Source organism: Poromitra crassiceps, assembly GCF_964638095.1.
Source record: "Poromitra crassiceps genome assembly, chromosome: 4".
NCBI lineage: Eukaryota > Metazoa > Chordata > Actinopteri > Beryciformes > Melamphaidae > Poromitra > Poromitra crassiceps.
Genome location: NC_139626.1, coordinates 55905898 through 55925120, shown reverse-complemented (window position 1 = coordinate 55925120; position 19223 = coordinate 55905898). Strand labels below are relative to the sequence as shown.

General features: G+C 44.3%; 1 long non-coding RNA gene across 1 annotated transcript; it reads right to left on the bottom strand.

Annotated features, from left to right (window-relative positions):
- Positions 1-16726: 16726 nt before the first annotated feature.
- LOC310775472 lies at positions 16727-18716 on the bottom strand. Its single transcript, XR_014552672.1, has 3 exons — positions 18606-18716; positions 18100-18196; positions 16727-17342 (listed from the first exon to the last, which is right to left on the bottom strand). It is a non-coding gene; the product is annotated as an uncharacterized lncRNA (long non-coding RNA).
- Positions 18717-19223: the final 507 nt, after the last annotated feature.

Sequence of the window (19223 nt, the reverse complement as noted above, 5' to 3'; positions counted from 1 at the left end):
GTGCCGCTGCTCACTGCCCAAACCTCCACTGTCTCTCTTTCAAGTGCCAACTCCAGCGCCACCTCCAGTGTCTTTGGCCGTTTCAGCATTACCTGATCGCTTAGACTTCGTGGCACGATTGCCTGGATAAAGTAATTTCTGGCCAACTCATCCAGCGACTCTGCCGGCAGCCGGCTGTATACGCGCCGGCTGAGGATCTCAATGTCTGTTGCCAGTGCCCGCAGCGACTCCCCCGGTCGTCTACGCCTGTTACACAGTTCTGCAACCACGATGCCTTCCTCTTTGCATTGGCCGAAACGCCTCCGCAGGGCCGCCATCACCACATCTAATCTTTTGTATCGGCCATCGCCGCCACGCACGTTATAGCTTCACCTTCGAGGGACATCACCAGATGGCTGGCTCTTTCCTCCTTCGACCAGCCATTCATGTCCGCTGTCACGTTAAACATTTTTACAATATGGCTCCCACTCGCCTTTACCGTTGTATTTCGGCGGAGTCACTTCCTTCTTGCCTCGGCGGGCGCCGTCCCGCGCCGCCTCGATCCGCGCCACTTCCCCGTCACTGGCCCCCAGGCTAGCCTCGCTGGGCCGCGGAATAGCCTCCATGACTACGGCGACAATGTCGTCTGGCTCGGTCTTCACTCCCACCAGCGCCCGGCTTTCCGCTGTCTGCTCCGCTCGGATCTCTGCAGGAGCGGCTATGTCTGCCCGGTCCTGTTCCTCTTCGGACGCCTGGCTGTCTGCCCTGGCTCTTTCTCTTCCCGCCTCTCGTTTGATTCTTCTCCGCTCTTTCCTCAGGAACTTCTTCACCATCTTGCCGATATACGGAGGCAATATTCACCGCTTAACTTCCGACACCAATGTAGCGTTCCTGGTATTTATGGAATCATGAGGCTTCTTGTTGGTACAGGGTTCTTTATTCACAGTTAGTTATCTTACAACTCTTGACGGTTGCTACGTCATAGCTAGCTAGCTGCTTCCTCTTAGGCGGTATATGGAGACTCCTTCACGCATGCTCTGTCTGACAGGAAGTCTCCCCCAAGCATAGTGTTCCCCCCCAGTAACACTCTCACACATCAGTTCCTAGCTGCAATCGAGACACTTCTATTGCTCACCACATTACATGTAACTCTGGATCGCTACAATACACATGAGCAAAGTGCACACAGACATACAGTAGGCTACAGGCAGACTGGATACTTGGTGAAAGAAGAGCGGCCAACTAAGAATCTTTCCCATTTCATACAACTGCTACACTTTTAACCTTTACTTATCCAGGGCAATCACATTGGGATTTCCATCTCGTTTTACATTAATTTGCTCTCCTCCGAGTTGCGCTCCAGCCACTAACGTCAATAAGACCGCAGACATTAACATAATTCCCTGGAATGCAAGACTTAACGAGCCAGTTACATGGGGTTGCATTCTTAGACATTGCCGTTTGCTTTTATTTGGTATGTTACATACAATTGACTAAATTATTAGTTAATTCAGAGTTAGATGATATTGGAGAAGCCAGCCATTTTATTTTATTTTATTTTTAGGCGGAAGTTTTGATATGGCCACACAACCGGGTCAAATGGGCGTGGCTACATAAGGTGTGGCTACATAAGGTGAATACAGCTGCTACATTTTTAACCTTTATTTATCTAGGGCAATCACATTGAGATTTCCATCTCGTTTTACATTAAGGGGTAAAGGGCCTTGTTCAAGGGCACCTCAGTGGTGGTAATGAGGGAGGGGCAAGTGCTGCTTTTCACACATGCTTTTCTAATTGACACTGTCTCTTTGTCTATATACTGTATACTATATACTGGACACCCAATCTGTTAAGTAAATTGAGATTTTTTTTTCTCCAAAAACCTATTCCTGTTGTTCCTGATTTCTGGAAATAGACATTGCTGTTGAGTTTTCATTTCATTTCATTTTATTTTATTTTATTTTGTGTGTCTGCTTTGAGCACCACAAGCCAAGTGCCATCCAGTTCCATTGTATTAAAGAGAAGGCAGACATCTCTATGGCCGATGTCTCCAAAACTCAGCAACTCAGACTCACACCAAAACGGTCTAGATTGACATATGCTGTGGGTGGCTGTAGTTTTAATTACAGGTGACTGGTTTGTTAAATAAAAGATTTGTGCACATAGCTGATGCCATGATCACAAGGAACCTCAGTGCATTTTGCCTCTATTTACCAAATTGTAATTTGTCTGCAATGGATGAGCTGTTTTACCAGGTTCCAAGGTGCATCAGAAAGGTACGATTTAACGCCCCCCACTTACAGTATCTGCCTTATCAACTTCAAGATCAATTTTAAGATGTGTTGGGACCAATCGGGCTGTGAGCCAGAAAGGTCTTTGTACAGCTAGACACTAGGCAGACAGTACAGTGAAATTATTTAGCAATTTTTGTAAATTAAATTTTCAGTGTAGTTGATCACTTTTAAAGTAGCTCATGCTTCACTTTTCTGTAGCACGTTTTCAAACAGCAGTTGAAATATTGACCAAAGAACAGTGTTACTTTGCCACTAATTTATCTGTGCTTGCTTTTCAGTTTGATACAAAGAGTGGCTCCAGAACCAAAACCTGGGTGAAGCAGATGTGGAAGCTCGAGTGGGGAAGCCTGGATGCTACATCACAGAGAAAACAATGGACATAAACAAACAAACAAAAAATAGCACTTAAAGGGACACTCCACCAAAAAACAATGCTGATTTTGCACATAATCTCACACATATCCAAAAACTGTAAACCGTTTTGCAAGCATACATTTAGTTCGACAGTTATTGAGAGTTGATTTAAGTTGTGATTTGTGAATGATATCACTGGTCCATGACTTAACTCAAATCAACTCTCAATAACTGAAATTAATTAATTAAATGAATGCCTGCAAAACTGTTTACATTTTTTGGATTATGTGAGATTTTGTGCAAAATAAATCAGCATTGTTTTTCAATCGAGTTCTTTACTTCTGACTTGACTTAAGGCCTTTGCTCCTCAAGGGATCATAGGCCATTGACAAAATGTCCTCCACCTCACTCCATCTCCCCAATTGAGCCCACTCCCAGACATTTCTGCCTGTACACCTCTTCTCCAGCTGTTCCTGGGGCAACCTCTTTTCTTCTCAGGTGATGTTGTCTGTTTTGTTGTGTTATTGTTAATTAGTCAGTAGTTTTATTATTTTATTGAGTTCAATTGTAATGAGTCTTTAATTGTCTTCAGCATGTTAGTTGAGTTGAGTCACACTTTTACTTTTAATACTTTTTACATAAAACAGGTACAGGCTGACTGTTCAGGTGCACTGCTGTTCTCTCTCCCACTCCCTCTCTGTGTCGCTTTTATTTAATAAATAATTATATTGTTATGTAAACCTGAAATAGTCTTCATTTAACTAGTTCAAGAAAGATTACTTTTGTGAAGTTTATCTGGTCTGACTACTCTCAGCTTGGGGTGCTGGTTAACAAGCATTCAACCATAGACCAGCATGTTGTGTTTGACACCAGCAAGACCAGCATAGCTGGTGTATGCTGGTCACACCAGCATACCAGCAGATGTTGGTGTGACCAGTACACATGGGAATTACATGGGTTTCACATGTAATATCATAGGTTTCACATGCAAATCCATATGGGATACACATGGGTATTGATGTGGGTTTGACATGGGAATTTACATGGGTTTCACATGTTATCCCATAGGTTTCACATGCAAATCCATATGGGTTACACATGGGTATTGATGTGGGTTTAACATGGGAATTTACATGGGTTTCACATGTTATCCCATAGGTTTCACATGTAATCCTATGGGTTTCACATGGGAATTCATATGGTTTTAACATGGGAATTTACATGGGTTTCACATGTTATCCCATAGGTTTCACATGTAATCCCATGGGTTTCACATGGGAATTCATATGGTTTTAACATGGGAATTTACATGGGTTTCACATGTTATCCCATAGGTTTCACATGTAATCCCATGGGTTTCACATGGGAATTCATATGGTTTTAACATGGGAATTTACATGGGTTTCACATGTTATCCCATAGGTTTCACATGTAATCCTATGGGTTTCACATGGGAATTCATATGGTTTTAACATGGGAATTTACATGGGTTTCACATGTAATCCCATAGGTTTCACATGGGAATCCATATGGGATACACATGGGTATTGGTGTGGGTTTAACATGGGTTTCACATGTAATCCCATGGGTTTCACATGGCTTTCACCTAGGTTTCATATGGGTATTGGTATGGGTTTAACATGGGAATTTACATGGGTTTCACATGTAATCCCATAGGTTTCATATGGGTTTCACGTGGGAATTTACCTGGGTTTCACATGTAATCCCATAGGTTTTACATGGGTTTCACATGCAATCCCATGGGTTTCACATGCAATCCAATAGGTTTTACATGGGTTTCACATGTAATCCCATAGGTTTCATATGGGTTTCACATGGGAATTTGTATGCATTTACAAATGGAATTTACATGGGTTTCACATGTAATCACATAGGTTTCACATGTTATCACATGGGAATTTGTATGCATTTACAAATGGAATTTACATGGGTTTCACATGTAATCACATAGGTTTCACATGTTATCACATGGGAATTTACATGGGTTTCACACATTTCACATGTGAAAACATTCCAAAACCACATGCTTTCATGGGAAAAGCACATGTGATCACATGTGTTCCACATGTGATCACATTTCACATTTTCACAATTTCACATGTTGGCACCTGTGAAAATGCACATGTGAAATTTCATGTGGAAAAATCACCTGTGCAAAATCACATGTGATCACATGTGATTATTGCACATGTGAAGTTCATGTGGTTTTTCTGTAAGGGTACCCCCCGAAGGACCCAAGAGACAAACAAGAGCCATGCTACGTGAAGGGATATTCCTCCTCTCCAGCTCCATATATGGTCAATGATGTCACCAGAACCTCACAGCAGACTCCGCTGACACGTTGGAAAGAGAACGCGTTCGTATTTTCCAATACGATGATACCAATCCAATGAATCCAGTAACTTAGAGGGCTCTGCATCGGCCTATGAACTGCGCCCAACACCAGACGCAGCGCAGATCAGTGGGCGTGGACCAGCGCGCTTGATATTTTGGTATCGGCGCTACACGCAGCATTAAGCATTACAACCACGCCTTTTAACACATTGAGTGCCAGCCATTTTTTCATCCTGTAGGTAAGTTGTGCCAGGTTTTTTTTTGAGGATTCTGGCTCATTTTACAAGAGCCGAGGATTATTTTCTGTTAAGAATTCATGAACACCAATCATCTAAAAATAACTAATAGAATGTGTGCTTTCTCTGTCTAAAAGAGTTAGTTTGCAGAGTTAGTAGTTATGTAGATATTAGCCGTTGAGTACAGCATGGTTTCAGCGTCTGGAAATTTATTCAGAGATAAATGGCTTTTTGTGAAACAGTCACTTTAACCATTCATTTTTGGCATCAGTAAGACCGTCAGACATTCTAAACAATAGTTTTGAACAGTAATTTCCTCCATAACAACAGGAAACACCCCTCTCATTCAAACTCCTCCCTCCATGTGTCTTCTCCTCCTTCCTCCTGGCTCTACAGCGGGCGTGTCAGAAGCGCGTTGCTGCTGCCTGCCTGCCTGCCTGCGTGCGGACGCTCCTTGTGCGAGTCAAGATGGGCCGGGGAATGCGTGGGCGATGGGCAGATGTTGATTCTGGCCTTTCTGAGGTGTTTCAAAGTGTGTTTCACCTATAATCTATTTTGCAAATCGCTCTCCGCTCTCTGTGTGCTGCTGCCTGCGCGCGGCCGCTCTCGGGCAAGACAAGTCTGGAATGAATTACTGTAAAATCGCCTCGCCATTTCCTTGAATGGCTTGCTCCCGCGGCAGTTTTTTCTTTGATTTCGCTCGTCTGGGGGAGCACTGTCAACACTTAGTGGGTCGGTAAAATAGATTATACACATTCTCTTGCTCCAATAGTGATCTCGAAGATGTAAAAGTTGTTGATTGATGTCCCACCGTCAAAAAAAAAAAATGTTTATGTAAGACGAGATATCTCGGCTCTGGCACTCAAGCGTTGGATTATGTAAGACGAGATACCTCGGCTATGGCACTTAACGTGTTAAGCGTAAAATTATGCATCTGCTCATTGGGTAAGTGCAGTAAATGAATCACATGCTTCACTTTTCAGCTCCAATTCCACGGAGCGATCCAGTCCGGCTTCAGAAAAGCAGAGGGCTCTGATCTCCCCCCCCCCCCTTTTATCCCCGCTGTCTGTCTCCATATATAGGCTATTATTCCATATTATTCTCAAACCAATCTAACTGCAGTTTAAATACTGCAAGCATGTAAATATGCTACACTATAGCAAGATCAAAGTGAAAAGAATGTTCTAAACGCATCAGCTAGAAAAATATAGCCTATCCCTATGAGATTAATTAGATTGGTGAAAGTTTGTCCAGAATGATATCATTTTCTCTCCCCTGCTGCACAGGTAGGATGATGCACATAAATATAGCCTACATTATGTAAAGTCATTGCAGAAATGTGTTTTTATTGTAAAACTAAAATGTGAAGTAGAGCCAATTTATTGGAGCGGACATCACAGTAGGACATGCCAGTACAACCGCGTTACACTGTCACTCATCTAAATCACGTTAAATCTACAAGGGATATATATAGCCCCAATATGACATATATGTGACACCATTATGTCGTTTTGACCCTCAACTAGGCCGAGGTCATTTTTCTGATTTTTACAGATTCTGAAATGGCAGACTGTAAGCTTTCAAATGATGTGTCACACATTGTAATCTGAAAAAAATTGAAGGAGATATGCTTATTTGATTGTTCACACTCTGGGGAGGTCTGGGGAGGAGAAAGCTGAGAAATCACCTCTCAAAGATTGTGACCTATTTCACACCTGGATCACCCAGGCAAGGGGGGAGTGAACAATGGCTCCTCATTTACATTGACCACTCCCAAACCATTAAGCTGTCAGTCTCTGTCAGTCCACTGAGAATGACAGATGGGAGAGTGTACACAACCCAGTGACAAACCCCCCCCCCCCACACACACACACACACACACACTTCTCCTAAGTTAGGAGTGAACAGTGAAAATAAACTACAAAAATATTATCCTAAAAGGGAATTTATTATAACAAAAGGTATTTAATATAAAACCAATATTCAGTAACCAGAGATGCTCACAAGTCATTTTTTGCAAGTCAAAGTCAAGTTTCAAGTCTTTGGTCACAAGTCCAAGTCAATCTCGGGTCTTTTGGTCACAAGTCCAAGTCAAGTCTCAAGTATCTTATGGATGAGCGTTCTATCATCTGCTGCATGCCATCTGGCCTGCTTAGAACACTGCATAGCTAAAACTAAGGAATTCAAAGCATACTGTATTATCCTCACTCCTTTATCTATTAGCTAGTATCAGCATTGATTGGATGACATCAGTATAGATTTCCTTAATGTTAATGCACCCAAAAAATAATATAAAAAATAAAGATTGTTCACAAGTAAAAAGTAAAAAAATTACAAACGACAGGACACGACAGGAAGTGCCTTGCTATCCGGGTCGGTTGCGTATGACATTCTTAACACGTTGACTGCCAACAACGAGTTGAGTCGTCAAACACAATCCAGCTGTTAACTGCCAACGACGAGTTGAGTCGTCAAAAAAATCGTTTTTTTTTTTTTGACGGTGGATCGTTGATCTGGCCCTTTTGCATCTCCTATTATAGTGTTAGAGCCGCCGGGCGTGTGCAATCCATTCCGCCGACCCACTGAGTGGAGACGGTGCTCAGACTATTGAGAGCCAAGCAAACCAAGACAGCAGCATGGAAGTCATTATCATGAAAATGGATGGGGCGAAAACACTTTCGTTTTCGCGCTGATTGCTGGCGGTGCGGAATTGCAAACTTGCATGGTGGATTGTAACCTGACGCTGCCAGATGGACGGTTTACCAGGCTAGGTGGATTGCGGATGGAGCACACTTTGAGGCACGCAGCGTAAATATGACCAGAGTCGCAGGGGCTTCATCGGAGCTCTCGGCCAGGGCTCCGGGAGGCGGGCGAGTCCAGCCGGGCTTCCTCGGGGAGCCAGGCACAGGCAGGCACAGCGGCAGCGGGGCAGTGAGACTCGTGACAAGCAGCAGGTCATTTTGCCTTGGAAAATAGCACCAAATTGGAAACAGCCATAAAAGGCTTTTAGAATGGGATTTTCAACCCATTCTTTTTTGTTTCTTTTTCGCTCTAATTTAGAGTAATTTAATTTCTATTCAGAAATTTATTTGAGAGGTCGGGAGTATGAGAAAGTGCATTTGCACAAGTAGGAAAGTGCTTGTGACACGGCGCTGCAGCCAAAAAGAACGCCCACGGAGGGAGGAGTTGAGCAGAGGGGAGTTTCCTGCTGTTATGGAGGAAATTACTGTTCAAAACTATTGTTTAGGTCTTACTGATGCCAAAAATGAATGGTTAAAGTGACTGTTCTATCGAATTTCACAAAAAGCCGTTTATCTCTGAATATTTTTTCTGACGCTGAAACCATGCTGTATTCAATTGCTAATGCTTACATAACTACTAACTCTACAAACTAACTCTTTTAGACAGAGAAAGCACACATTCTATTAGTTATTTTTAGATGATTGGTGTTCACGAAGTCCTAACAGAAAAGAATCCTCGGCACTTGTAAAATGAGCCTAGAATCCTCAAAAAAAACCCTGGCAGAACTTACCACAGCATTGAAAAAAGGCTGGCAGTCAATGTGTTAACTAAACCACCAGTCCTAAGTTAAGTAAAAAAATATCAAAATAACTTTTTCAAAAGCTCAAAAACGTTTGCGGCATTGCCAAACCCCCCCGGAGCAGGGCGGGGTCTTGAACGAGTCAAGTGGAGTGAGAGGGTTTTTTCAGGCTGGCTAGCGAGGCCTCCCAGCCTGTAGACATGCAGGTGGAGGGCATGTGATGTCTTGTGCTTCATCAGAACAGAATTCTCTGATCTTCTCAAAAAGATACTTCTGCCTGGCCATGTCCAGTCCAGGCGGAGTCTGCACAGGAAGAGGCTTTAATGGCGGACGGGCATCTGCGTTGCGTAGCAGCTGAAACTCCACTGGTTCTGCTTCACAGTGTTCTCTGGCGACAACCACACCAGGTCTCTGCGCATCAAAGCTGTAAAAGAAAGAAATATGGCACATTTAAAATCTTAATAAAATAAAATAAAATAAAATAAAATAAAATAAAATAAAATAAAATAAAATAAAATAAAATAAAATAAAATGGGAATGAAAATGGGAATGATAATTACCTGAAGTGCTGGTAACTCTTTATCTGTAGCAGTTTTCTGAAGTATTTTGTCAGGTGTTCTTGCCAGTCGTAGGTTTTAAAACACACAGTGCCATTCTCTCGTCCGACAAGCTGGGGGATGTTTACATGTGCCACAGGAGGGCTGTCATGCACAACCTTTTCGATGTCGGCCAAAGTGCACACTTTGCGCTTCCTGAAACACTGCTTGACCAGTCCAAAACACCAGTCGGGGCCAAACTTGGTGTGGCCTACAATCAGGAAGTGAAGGCTCAGCTTGAAGTGGAGTTTGTGCATCGTTCGCCAGGTGCAGTACCAAAGAACAAAGTTGTTCTTGTTCTGCCCACTGCAGTTGTCACAGTGAAGGTCCACGTCTGTTTCTCCAACTCTATATTTCTTGAAAAAATGATGCAGGTAATTGATGACTGCATTGCTTCCCTTGCCTGATGCCATGCCCTCATTAATCAGGTAATTCACTTGCTTAGGCATGCCTTCACAGTGGACACCAAAAAGGCCACACTTGCGTGGAGTCAAAAAATAGACAGGGCCAGGCTGTTGTGGGTCAGACGGGTAGTGCACCTGAGAGACGGAGAGATAGGAAAAAGATGAAATAAAAACTGTAATCTGTGTGTGTGTGTGTGTGTGTGTGTGTGTGTGTGTGTGTGTGTGTGTGTGTGTGTGTGTGTGTGTGTGTGTGATAAGATAAAAATGTATTCTCACCTGTTGTGCAAAATCAAAACTATAGTGCATGGTGATCGGCCTGGTTGCAAGTGTATGAAGGAGAAGTAATGTTGTGAGCATGTCTCCTTTAAGAGAGGGGAAAAGAAGGTGGAGAAGAAGAGTGGGAGAGGAAGTAGGTTTGGTTGATATTAGTCTCAGACGTGTAAGGTGTACGACTGTACCTGTTACCTGACAAGTTGATAAAGTTCCATAAAAGCTGATCGCCTCCTGTGAACTCTGTAGGGCTGTGCAACAGAAGTGGAGTGATACAAAGCTAAGGAACAATTTAATACTATAATCAACTCCGTGATACCAGGGAAGAATCCGGTATTACACTGGTGGCAAGCAGTGTTTTCCCCCCACATCCTGGACGTCAACCCACGCCAGCAACACGCCCTCGGGGAATCAGTGGACTGTCAGTGAGTTAATACTGGTCACACGCAGTTTACCTGTGATTTCGCCGCGAACGCAGATATGCCAGGCCCAGCTGATCCTCCCACTGGAGTGGTGGTCAACGAGCAGGCGGCACCGTCTCTGCAGCAAGCCCCGCCCGTGCGCGCTGCGCCAGCAGGTGAATCAAGCTCACTCCCTTTCAGGCTGGAGCTGCCACAGCCGTTTCAGGGAGATGGGAGTTAGTCGTTTTTGACGTGGATTCAGCTGTTTGAAGTGGCGTTGAATGTTGCCCCATTTCACCATGAGAAATGCAGACTGCTGGCTGCTAAATTAGCAGGGCCAGCCTTCTCATACTGGCAGAGTCTCCCGGACACAGTGAAGGCAGATTATGAGGAATCAAAGAAGAGCCTCAGTGCTGTTTTTGGCCGCACTCAATATCTTGCTGCTTTCCAGACATACATTAAAATGGCCTGCATTTATATAGCGCTTTTATCCAAAGCGCTTTACAATCAGTAGATAGTCTACATTCACCCATTCATACACCGATGGCGGCAGGCTGCCACGCAGGGTGCCTACACACCATCGGGAGCAAGGAGGGTTAAGTGTCTTGCCCAAGGACACAGCGACAGCAGCTGGGAGGGAGCGGGGATCGAACCCCCAACCCTTGGGTCATTGGCCGACCCGCTCTACCTCCTGAGCTAAAGCCGCCCCAACAACAACATTAATGCCCGCCCACCACTCGAGGTCTATGCAGCAGAATTACACTGCCTGATTAAAGAGTCCTTTCCCTCTTATGGTAATGAGGCCCAGAAGTGTGAATTATTTCGGAGGTTTGTAGCCGGGTTAGATCAGTGATCCAGCTTAACTCATTCATGGCCAGTTTAGGACTGCCAATATTTAGCACAGGCCAAAGATTTTCATAATTGTTGGTCATCTTTCAAGACCCACAGTAAATTATCTATTAGCACCAAAGTGATTTGCAATACCTCAAAATGAAGATGTACGTCTCTGGGTTCACCAGGGAAAAAAAAGTGAGCTTTTAGCATGTTCTGTACTCTACTTATAGCCATTTATATACACCCTGTTTTCACCAAAAAGGTCTCTCTGAGAAGACAAACAGGAGAAAAGGCCATTTTTGTAAAATACACAATCTCAGGCAGAACTCGCTCTCAATTCTTTTATTTTGAACTGTATTGACATCAGACATGTAAATATTATTTGTTATGACACAAATGACAAAAAAAAAAAAAATATATATATATATACATGAAGTGCTTTTTTTACATTCAACAATACAGTTTACTCAGTGTGAGTGAGTGTGCAGACAGAAACACAGACAGACAGACAGACAGACAGACAGACAGACAGACAGACAGACAGACAGACAGACACACACACACACACACACACACACACACACACACACACACACACACAGAGAGAGAGTTCTGTCCACAGCTGCTGCTGGATCGCACCTCTTACCAGGGAACACTACTGATCGCCCCGCAAATTAGCATAGGAGGGACACCAAACTGGTCTGAGATCAGCGTCTAGCCTCCTCTGCCTCTGCATCGTTTTCCTCCTCTCGTTCGGGCTGGGATGAATGCTGCAACACAGGAACGGGGTCGGCTTGGCTTTGGGACCAGGCGCTGGAACCGGATCGATCATGTTGGTTTGACTTCCGCGAACAACTCAATCCAGGTTCGCCCTGCAGCAGAGGCGACCAGCGCAGCGCGCCAAGGGGTGTGTTTCAATGGCGTTTCTCCTCTATGCAACAGGCAGCGTTTCTCCGTTTTCTCCTCCTCTTCCATTTCAAAACAACAGCTGCGGTATGTGTTTGATAACGTGTTGTCGGCTTGGCTTTGAGGCTAGGGACCTGATAACATGTCACAGGCTGGGGAAGTCTTTGAACTACGCGCTGTACTAATAAAAACAAAAACACGTCAAACACGTCATTGGCGGGGAGGGCTATTTCTGATAACACGTCTTTGGCGGTGAATGAGTTAAAATCCATGAAAATGGAGCGACAACTATTGATGCAGCATTGAAAATTGCCACACAGTGTTAAAGGGCTCAGCTGGCCATGGCAGTTACATCCCCATCTCCGCTCATGTCTATTGCTGCCTCGCCACTGATAGGCCCCTCCCCCCCACAAATTCCAGGCATGGCAGAGCTGGCAGCTGCTATACAAGATATTAAAGCTGAACTGAAAGATATAAAGCGCAACCAGGCTGGACAAAATGTGGATGATCTGACACATCAAGTTGCCCATCTCCAGCGCCAGGTGTCAAGTGTGGCGGCACAACAAACTCGTCCCACATATGAGGACGGTCGGGGACGCAGTGCTACACGGGACGGACCATGGCCCCCCCATTCCCGTGGATATTCCCCCTCACGGCGGACCTCACCTCCAAGGCGTGCCCCAAGCTATGAGAGTCGGGGAAGCCCTCCAGGAGCCGGTGGTGGCTATCGCTGTTGCTGCGACATGTCAAAGGATGTACACCCCTGGCAGGGTACTCCCCCCTCCCGTGGTTACTCGCCACACGGGCCACGCCACCCACCACAGTCCCTCCCGCTATCACAATGACAGGTTCAGGGGATATCGTGAGGAAAATGGCTCCGGCAGGCGCCGTGAGGATCAATTCAGCAGGCGCCGTGATGCCTCTTCACCCCGCAGGGTGAAATTCGACGATTCTGAGCACCAGCGCCCAGAATACAGGAGCAACAATCCGGGAAACGGCTACTAGCTGGTGTCGTGGACTGGACACCAGCTTCCCTTGTGGGTAAGGTCCATGGGCCCACAACAAATGATGGTCAAATTAATAGTGACCACACTAACAATGCTATGTGTCCACCCACCACTGCTGCAGACCATAGTTATTTTCCTATGATTCACCTTAGCCTGGAAGGGCAGGAGGTCACCGCTCTGTTTGGCTCACACATTTCTGTCATTACTGAGGCATGCCGCAAGTCCATCCCTGCCCTACGTGCACAAGCTTTGAATAAGACATTTATCCTTGCTTCGGGCGTGACGGGACACACATTGGATATGCTCGGCACCATTGCAGTGGAGTGTCGTGCAGCAGGTCTCCCCCATAGACATGAATTCTGTGTTGTCAGGTCTGCCAGTAGCCCTGTCATTCTGGGGGTGGACTTCTTGACCCCACACCATGCCCTTATTGATCTCCAGAGGGGGTGTGTGTCCCTTGATGGGGTCCCTGTCCCTATGTTGCACAAGGAGGACTTGATACCGCTGCTGAGCAATGCCGTGTGCCATGTCACTGTTTCTGTGCCCCCACTCTCAGAAATGACTGTGACGGTGGGTTTGGACAGCAACGCTCTGTGGGTGCCACCCCCAGGGAATTTTGTCGGGCTCCTTGAACCATGTCAAGACAAAGCTGATGGCCTGCCAATTGCTAGAACTCTTACCACTGTTCGGGAGGGGTTGGCTACTGTACGTGTTATTAACCCTTCCACCCATCCTGTCTGCCTTGCCAGGGGTTCCCCTATAGGTCAGCTACATGCCATCATGGGGTGGCCACAAGAGGAATACATGATTGTGGATGCTGAAAGTTGCCCCACAATCAACACAATCAGCTCATCTCAATCGACTCTGGGAGCAAGCCATTGCTCTGAGCCATCTGCAGCACCGGCTGTACCCCCAGTAAATATGGATGCTACCGGCTTGTCGGCAGGTGAGGTTTCAGAGCTGGATGCGCTGCTGGCCGAGTTTTCTGATATCTTCAGTGCCCACCCTTTTGATTATGGTCAAACGCATCTGGTACAGCATAACATAGACACAGGTGCTGCCGCCCCTATTAAGCTTCGCCCATACCGTGTATCACCATCCAAGCAAGCTGTGATGCAGTCTGAAGTGAACAAACTGCTAGAACATGGTATCATCGAAGAGTCAAACAGCCCCTGGTCAGCCCCCGTGGTGCTGGTCACAAAAAAAGATGGAACATACAGGTTTTGTGTGGACTTCAGGCAGCTGAACTCTGTAACGACTAAAGACTCACACCCGCTGCCGCGGATAGATGACACTCTCGACCGTCTTTCAGGTGCACAAGTGTTCAGCACATTTGATTTGACGTCTGGATATTGGCAAATTCCCCTCAACCCGGCGGACAGAGAGAAAACCGCGTTCTCAACGGGGATGGGGCTGTATCAGTTTCGTGTTCTCCCCATGGGCATTTGCAACGCGCCACCTACTTTCCAGAGGCTCATGGAGCTAGTACTCCAGGGCTTGCACTGGACAGTGTGCCTCATTTATCTGGATGACGTCATTGTTTACAGCGTGGACGTCCAACAACATTTGCTGCACCTACGGGATGTGTTCCTCCGTTTCCGGTCAGCAGGTCTCAAACTGAAGCCTTCCAAATGCCACCTGGCCCAGCCCTCAGTTACATATTTAGGTCATGTCATCTCTAAGGATGGTGTCAAACCTGACCCTGTCAACATTGCAAAAGTATGTAACTGGCCGACACCACGCTCGGCGACACAGGTGAGGGCGTTTCTTGGGCTGTGCTCCTATTACCGGAGGTTTATTAAGGACTATGCACACGTTGCAGAGCCCCTACAACACTTCCCTTACGAAAAAGTCACATGTGGAAATCACATGTGATTTTGAAATATGTGGTTTTTGGACACACGTTTCGTGTGACTCAACCACATGTTTTAATATCACATGTGGATGTTCACATGTCAAGCCACATGTGGAAGTCACATGTGATTTTGAAATGCCACATGTGATTGACATGTGGTTTTAATTGTGTGGAAAATCACATGTGATTATGGAATATATGTGGTTTTTGGACACATGTTTCGTGTGATTCAGACCACATGTGATTGACATGTGGTTTTAATATCACATGTGGGAATATTCACATGTGGATACTCACATGTGGAAAATCACATGTGATTTTGGAATATATGTGGTTTTTGGACACATGTTTTGTGTGATTCAGACCACATGTGATTGACATGTGGTTTTAATATCACATGTGGATATTCACATGTGGGAAATCACATGTGATTCTGGAATATATGTGGTTTTTGGACACATGTGTGATTAAGACCACATGTGATCGACATGTGGTTTTAATATCACATGTGGGAATATTCACATGTGGATATCCACATGTGACCTTGAACCACATGTGGTTTTGTTATTCCCTCCACATGTGAATATTCCCACATGATATTAAAACCAAATGTGATTCAATATGTTGTGGACCACATGTGGTTTTGGCACACGTTTTGGTTTTTCACATGTGATTCAACATGTGGTTGAAATGTGTAATTTCCATGTCCAACAACCACATGTGGTTCAAGATCACATGTGGGAATATTCACATGTGGTTGAAACACATGAACCTTCCAACATGTGATCTTGAACCACATGTGATTGTTGGGACATGTGTTACATGCCAATTGGAATAACATGTGAAAAACCAAAACACATTTCTCCAAAACCACATGTGGAAAACATAGAATCACACATGGTTTCAACATTACATGTGGGACTATTCCCATGTGGATGGAATAACATGAACAACAAATTCACATGTCCTAAGATCACATGTGGGAACATTCACATGTATTAGTAGACAACCACATGTGAATGATCCCTTCTTTGACACATTTTCCACATAATTTCAGATTACATACAATTTGACACATACCAGTAGGTTATTTGCAACACACAACACATGTACAAGAATAAAATTATCTTATTTATTAACAAAACTTCACCTTTTCATAACTGCATTTATCATACATCTCTAGAAAAGGGAGTGATTGACAGATCGCATGTACAGTGATCACGGAACAATTGCAGGTGAAGCTGCAGCTCTGATGGATGAAAAATAAAGATGGCAACAGCCACCACTTCAACTCCAAACGGGAGACCAAAATCAAAGGGAGTGATTGACAGATTGCATGTACATGTACAGTGATCATGGAACAATTGCAGGTGAAGCTGCAGCTCTGATGGATGAAAAATAAAGATGGCAACAGCCACCACTTCAACTCCAAACGGGAGACCAAAATCAAAGGGAGTGATTGACAGATTGCATGTACATGTACAGTGATCATGGAACAATTGCAGGTGAAGCTGCAGCTCTGATGGATGAAAAATAAAGATGGCAACAGCCACTTTTTGGGGAGTTTAGCTCGATTGCCATTTTGTCCCCACTTACCCTAAATATACACTGTCTTTACGGTCACTCTCGATGCAGTATGGAGAGAGGGGTCATATTTAGCGATACAACAGTGGAGGCGGCACTACCATTCAAAGGCAACAAAACACAGCGCCTAAAGCTCTATGCACATGTGTACATGTTGTGACTAGTTTATTCACCATGCTATGAAATAATAATCCATAGTTGCATGAAACATTATTTCCATAGTAAATCCATACCGGGTCACTTCCTTGTTTGTCTGTGGACAGCGCTTCCACGCATGCGTTATTTGCACATGCGCTGTACACCCGGCAGCGATGTTTACTAAATATTTATTTACCTCAAAAAATTGTTTTTCTGCATTTTGGATTAGTACCCGAGTCACAAGATGTACATAGAGCTTTTTGGCACTTTGTTTTGTTGCCTTTGAACGGCAGTACCGTTCTATCGCTAAATATGACCCCTCTCTCCATACTGCATCGAGAGTGACTGTAAAGACAGTGTATATTGGGGGGATATGGCAATCGAGCTAAACTCCCCAAAAAGTGGCCTATCCCTTTGTAATAACTATGCTAGGGTGTCATGTGAGCTTCTTGTGAGCCTTCAGAACTTGGGGCTGTCATGTCCCTTTCAGGGACAGCTTCCTGTGAGACTTCAGAACTTGGGGGTGTCATGTCCCTTTCAGGAACACCTTCTCTGCCGCTGACAAGTCTTCTGATCTTGTTGGTTCCCCTGTGAAAATTTAAATATCATTAGAATAGCCCTGTGAAAATTTTAATATCATTAGAATAATCAAGGCAATTTCACAAACATACTGGGGTATTACAACCAAAACTAGGCAAACCTAGTGTAGTCCGGCTGTGAACTGAAACATTTGATTCAGGACTTTATATTCACAAATGGTCCCATAACTTACACAAAATCTATGATGCATAGAGCAACATTCTCAGAATTTTGGGCAACACCCTATGCCCTAAAACAGATGCTGTAAAATGTGCCATGGATAATGGATGGAGATGCAATAAATCCAACAGAAAATGCTACAACAGAATCTGTGCCCCTACGCCCCGACTACAATTACAGCTCTATTATGAAACGAATACAACCCTAACACTGCAGGGGAAAAAAGAGCGATACAGGCAGAGAGATACACCAGATATCAGACCAGAACACTAATTGAGCACAGATCGGCTCTTCTCCTTTCAGAGAGAGCCTGGAGATGCAAGGTTAGCCTTCTTCTAATGGCTTTTCGGCAGAGAGGATGATGCCTTGTGGCACATCCCCCCCACCCCTTCATGCTCTGAACGCCCACGAGTTTAGCCTCAGGCAGCAAAATGTTTATCACATCACTGATGACATCACAATTGTGACAGACACCGCCAATTTTAATTAAGATATATCAATATAATATAAGCATGAATTAAGGTCAGGTTACATTCTATACGTTTTACACCCACTTTCAGTGATAGAGAAAACTAGAGAAACTTACTGTTCTTTGTCGCACTGCCTCACATCCTTCAACTTCTGGGCCATGCACTGTCTGATTAGAACCTCACTGGTGTTTGGGAACACAGCTTGCACTTGGTCTGTTGGAACAACAACAAAATACAAATTTACTTCAAGGTAAATTAAATTAAATAACTTAAGTTAACAAACAAAACAAAACAAAAAGACAGACCTCTTGACCAGAATATTTATTTTACACTATATTTTAGGCACAGTGTTTTGTTGACTTTGAGCCGCGATCCGCTTGGTCCTGTTTTAGTGCTGTCCATTTAACTACTGCACACCCCGACCCTCCAAACTGCACGGACAGTTGCTGTGAAGACGTGTATATCGATGTTTATTGGGGGCGATATGGAAAATTCGCTAAACTCCCCAAAAAGTGGCCTATCCATTTAAGTTTTTCAACTTATATCATCAAATGATGGTACTAACATGCATTGTCTGTGATCAGATTGCAATCCGATAGTGTGCTTGAAAACATTAGCATACCGTTGTTGCAGAGATCACGGGTCCCAGGCTGCTCCGCCGTTTCATGGGGAAGGGGTGGGGTGGTGCTGGTGGAGGCAGCAGTGGCTTCAGGAGACGACAGGAGAGACAGAGGCAGAGGGAAAGACAGTAGAGAGGCAGAGAAGGAGACAGGGATAGAGGTCATTATCACCTGACACTAACATGCATTTTTTTTCTGAGATCAGACTGCAGCGCATCAGAGTCAAAGTAGCAAAAAATAAATATAAAAAAATATAAAAAATAAATAGATAAATGTATTTATTCCAAATCTATTTTTTTGACTAAATAATATTATATAGTATTTGTGTATTTAAATTAATATCCTTGCTTCTTTGTATACCACTATGCTGAGAACATCTGCACTATATTTGCAGAGCCTATTTGAATGTTGTTGTTTTTTAGTCACATTTGCAGGGTTCTCATACCTCCTAAAAATCAAATTCAAAGACTTTGCAAGGAATTTCCAGACCCAATTCTCTTAAATTTGAGGGCCGGGCAGAACTTTCAAAATAATGTAATGAGAACCATGTGCTGATTTTGTAAGGACTAAATAAGGACCCTACCGTTGTTGGGAGAGGGGACAGGGTCCCAGTCCGCTCC